General features: G+C 39.5%; 1 non-coding gene across 1 annotated transcript; it reads right to left on the bottom strand.

The window, feature by feature from the left end:
- Positions 1-2,608: 2,608 nt before the first annotated feature.
- Positions 2,609-2,680, bottom strand: Trnav-cac (transfer RNA valine (anticodon CAC)). The gene has a single exon. It is a non-coding gene; the product is annotated as a tRNA-Val (tRNA).
- Between the last annotated feature and the right edge of the window lie 2,776 nt (positions 2,681-5,456).

Genomic DNA, 5,456 nt, shown 5'->3' with positions numbered 1-5,456 from the left:
TTTTTTAAGCCTGGTTTGACTATTTTAGACATCTTAGTAGTATTGTATACATGGGACTGGAGTTTAGCGGAGATGTACATTTAAAGGCATGAGAACAGAGGAGGTATTTTAAAGCCACAAACCTGGATGAGACCACCAAGGGACTGAATGTGGAGAAAAATGGAAACCTGAAGATTGAATTTTGGAACCCCATCATTTAGAGGTTAAGGAGAAGAAACCAAGGGGGATAAAAGACTGAGAAGGAGCAGCCAGAAAAGTAGAAAGAAAGCCACAGAATTTTCTTGGAAGCCAAGAGAAAAAAGTGAATCAAAAGGGAGAGATTGATTAACTGTCAAGTTTTCATTAACATTACTGGGGAAGGTATGGGGTTCCATGAAAGAGTATAATTGAGGTCATGATTTAGATTGAGGATGCAAGAAAGTGGCATTTAAGCTGAAGGTTAAAGAATGAAGCCCAGGGACCTTCACTGATGCATTTTCTTCCCGAAGTCGTCCTTGCTTCCTCCCAATGGGGCCTCTGGTCAGCTCTACATACTCAATCTATTTGTGGACCTCTATGTGACCTTCTCTATGACAGCCACCATCCCAGACACCTGAGCAAGGAAGAGGCTTGTAGGATGGAAGTAAGGATGACGGATGAGAGAAACTCAGAATAGTGTCCCCAAGTGGCACCCGTGCAATAGCCACCTCCTTCTCTACATGGCAGTCACTGGATATGATTTCTGGCAATAGGTATCCATTTGGTCCCACAACATAAGACACTGTCATCCATGCACACACAGGGGTTCTTGGCCAATGTTGGTGGGCTACTCTTGCAGATGTGCCCATCAGTGAGCATATCTAGGTATTCACCTGTTTTCTTCAGGCAAAAGATCAAGAAACAAAGATCAGAAAGGAAAAAAAATATGATGACAAGGAATTTTAAATAAACTTATAGAGAAAGTCTTAAAGTCTGTTATCATAGCTATCATTTTAAGAAAAGCAGGCCCAGGTGCTTCTTGCAGTTAGACTGTCAGATAAAATCAAACCCAGCTGCTCTAACACTGATGATCTAAGGGCTGCTTATACCCTCTGTGACCAGGACAACTCCCTTTGGGGGGAACCAAACACCAACTCTGCAAAGAGAAGTGTTCTAGATTGAGGATTAGCAATATGATTCATTAGAGCCTCTTTGAACAGAGAGAAGCAAGAAGCTGGATATTTCTACACCTGTGGTCACAACAGCTTCATTCACAATCGGCAAGAGTTGGAAACCACCCAGTATATCCATCAATGAATGTATGAAAAATAAAATGTGGTTTATACACAAAGTGGAATCTTGTTTAGTCTTAAAAAGTAAGGAAATTCTGTCACATGCTGCCATATGGATGAATCTTGTGGACATTATGCTAAGTGAAGTGAGTCGGTCACAAAATAGGCAAATACTCTGATTCCATTTATATGAGGTTTCTAAAACCATCTAATTCATAGAAAAAGAAAGTAGAATGGTGATTTCTCAGGGATGGAGGGAGAGGGAGGCAGGGAATGAAGAGTGAGTTAATGGATCCAGAATTTCAGTTTTGCAGGATGGAAGAGTTCTGGAGATCTATTGAGAGCAAGAGTAGCCAACCAACACATAACTTAGCGTGACTTCACTATACTACTTCAAAATTATAAAGATAGTAGATGTTATGTGTTTCTTAACTACAATTAATTTTTTTCCCCAAAAGATGCTAGATTTCTGGTTTTCTTTGAGACTCACTCCATCACCCAGTATCAGAAAAGTTAGAACCAAGAGGAACTGGGTAAGTCCACATCCCTCACTGTGGTCTGTTCTGCTAACAGATGCTGTTAAACAAAAGCCCTGGTCTGCCTTTCCTTAAAGAACATGACCAGTTTGACTAGAATATTCAGGAATCCGTCATATGAAAAAATTAATTTAAAATATCAGAAATTAATAATTAATTTAAAATATCAGAAAAAGAAGAGAATATGACACATATACTCTAGAGTTTGGGATATTGAAGTGCCCTGATAAGTAGGCAGAAAGAAGGTGAACTCTGAGGGAGAACTCAGAGGATGAGGCTTTGCTGTTTGTTATCTGTTTACCATATTAGGTTAGCATTTCTTATTCTTTCTTTTTCTTTTTAAACAAATAATGTTCCTGGAAGAAAACCACTGCTCTAGAGGTCATTTCTAAGGAATGAGATTCCTAGAGCCTTTCCCTCTAGTTTACATATTTCTGAAATGTTTTCATCTTTGCAAGCTGATGTTAGTTTTGTAGTCAGAAGTAATCATAAATTGAAATGACATTTCAGACAAGAAATCCACTTCATGGGCGGTGTGATACTGAAGTCACTTTGCTTTCTATCCTTGGGTCTCTAAACCTCGGCATGGGTCCTTGCACATTGTAGCCCACAGTTCCTGAAAAATCGTGCATTTAGCATGAATATATTTATTTTCTAAAGAGGAAAAATTAGATTACTGACTACACTATTAATAGAAATCAGATGTAGAAAACATCTGATTAGTAATTTTATTTTAGAATAGAAAATCTCTCTTTTATATCCAGAACTAGTTTCAAGGATTACTTTTTGTTGTTGTTGTTGTTTGTTTGTTTTGTGTGTGTGTGTGTGGTACTGGGGCTTGAACCCAGGACCTTGTGCATGTGAGGCAAGCACTCTACCAACTGAGCTATATCCCTAGCCCAGGAGTACCTTGTTGGTTTTTTTTAAATATTTTTTTAGTTGTAAATGGACCCAATATCTTTATTTTATTTATTTATTTTATGGGATGAGGATTGAACCCAGTGCCTCATATGTACAGGCAAGCTCTCTACCATGAGCTCCAAGCCCAGCCCCTACCATGTTGGTTTCAGTATTGTGGGTGAACAGTGTGCCCCAGCAAGTCGTATCCTGCAGTTCTGATACTTAGCACCTCAGAATGTGACTGTATTGGAGACAGGGTTTTTAAAGAGGCAAAAAATTAAGTTATTATGTGACTTAATCTAATACGGTAGCCATATAAAAGGAAGAGATTAGGACATAGAGACATGATCATTTGAAGACACAGGGAGGAGATGGCATCTATAAACCAATGAGAGAGAGCTCAGAAGAAATAAACCTTCCAACACCTCAATCTGCAACTGTATGCCTCTCGAGTTGTAAAAAAACATATTTTTGTTGTTTAAGCCATCCAGTTTATGGAACTTTGTTACGACATCCTCTAGCAGACTAAAAAAAAACAAGTATTTTTAAAATGCATAGATTAGGCCTGTTTTTAAATTTATAAAGAAGTACAAAAATAGTATCCAAAAGAAAAGCTGTTTAATCCAAATGGTCCCAAATAGTGATGGTTCAACTATGATTTTTCAACTATACAGTGGTGCAAAAGCATAAGAAATTCAGTAGAAACTGTACTTCAATTTTATTTTTATTTTATTTCATTATTATTATTTTCGGTACTTGGGATGGAACCTAGGGCCCACTGGCATGCTAGACAAGCACAGTATCACTGAGCTACATCTCCAGCCCACCCATACTTTGAATTTTTTAATTTTGGCTAGGAAGATGCAATATGATCCTCTTTCAAAATGCTGGGCAGCAGCAGAGAGCCACGGCTCCCAGTCAGCCCTGTGATCATGAGGGAAACAATGAATATGCCATAGTAGGCTGTTGTTGCTAAACAACAAAGTTAGTTGTAGTACATGCACTATTTACTTATGATACTTTCAACTTACAATGGCTCAATGGGTCTAAAACCCCAAGTTAAACTGAGGAACAACTATACACTGTTGGATGAGCCACAAAGCTTAGGTCAAACTGTTACTTAAAACATCCCAAATAGGCTAACCCATAGATTAAGACAGAGAAAGCAAGTAAGCTACCTATATGCTTTGTCTTGGGGTCCACGTGAATCCTACCTTCATCAGCTTGTGTTTGAAATCCATTCATATTTAAAGGCAGCCCAGGACATGGTGCTGATGTGCCGCAGTCTGGCTGGGCACAATTCAGGAGTCACTTGTCAAAAGAAATGAACTTTATTTTTAGAACACACACACCACACCACACAGCTCCTCAGGAAAAACCCTCAGAGCCCAACTGCCACCACTGGCTTCCCACAAGCCTCTCAACCTCCCCCACTCCTCCTGCTCTTGAGGCCGATTGGCTGGGTCGCGTGGGCGGAGCCAAAAAAGTCCCCCAATGAGCAGCTCCGTGGTCTGAAAGGGCAGGGAAACAGCCCAATGAGCATCACCGCAGAGGAGCCAATCAGTTGGCAGCTATAAGTTTGCTGGGGCTGCTGTGAGCCAATCATCAGCTGGCAGCTGGAAGTTTGCTGGCAGCTGGAAGTTTGCTGGGGCCCCTTCTGCTGTGGCTCTCAACATCTCCCCCTCTCTGTTTAAACAACAAGCATGTGGCTAAGGGACCATGCCTGCCTTAGGTTGTCCAATAGTACATATGGTCCTTACCCCTCATCAGATGAGCTGACCTCAAGGCGTCAGCCTCCTGTCTTAGGTTGGTACCATTGCAATTGGATCTTACCCGTCATTGACTACCAGCCCAGCATACAGCCACATCTGTGGATAGGTTTTTGTACCAGCAGAGAGGGGGGGTGAGGTTCTTTGCCTCACCTCTGTTGGCCCCCAAATTTTAGCTGAACGACCATGACAAGCAGAAGGGAGGAAGATACACCAAGCCAATTGGCGGCTCCTTTTGGAAAAATTGTACCACCGATGACACCATCAGCAAAAGTACCCCAACACTACCACAAGTTGCTGCACCAACAGATAGTTCACAATGCATACAAGTGAGTTCACAAAGCATACAAGTGAGACATAGTCCAGGCAAGTTCTGCAAGCAGTTCAGTGATGGCTATTGCAGAAGCTGTAGATTGGTTTTATCTTTGTCTTCACTGGAACTGGGATGAAGATAGGAATTCTGGCAATAATGGCTAAAGAAAAAAAATCATGTAACATTCCAGAAGGCACTAAAAGAAAACAATTTTCTGAACAATTTACATTATCTTGAACAGAATTATTAAATATAATGAAAAGGAAAGGTGAAAATAAACAAACAGATCTGTTAACCTCCTTTTTTGTTCACATATTAAAACAATCCTCAACAGCTGTTTACCCAATTTAAATTAAACCATTTAAATCACGTGAATAAAAAAAAATATTTGGATCCATTTTTTCATGAGCGCTCATTATATATGATATATGAACATACGTATATACAAACATACAACATAAAACACAAGTGTGCACATATAATATAATACATACAACACATAACATAATAGTAAAGGCCTTATAACTTTTTACAGGTGAAATCTCCATTGCAATGTTTAAAAACTCTATAATCAAAAAATAGAACTGATCAGCAAAACATTAACCTCGGTCTGTATGAGCTCAAAAAACAAAATAGAACTTCATGATGGAAAGGGTAATAATAAATAGATATTGAAAAAAGCATCCTG

This window comes from Callospermophilus lateralis, chromosome 3 (assembly GCF_048772815.1).
Source record: "Callospermophilus lateralis isolate mCalLat2 chromosome 3, mCalLat2.hap1, whole genome shotgun sequence".
NCBI lineage: Eukaryota > Metazoa > Chordata > Mammalia > Rodentia > Sciuridae > Callospermophilus > Callospermophilus lateralis.
The sequence above is the reverse complement of the archived record's forward strand: the minus strand, read 5'-3'. Positions and strand labels throughout refer to the sequence as shown.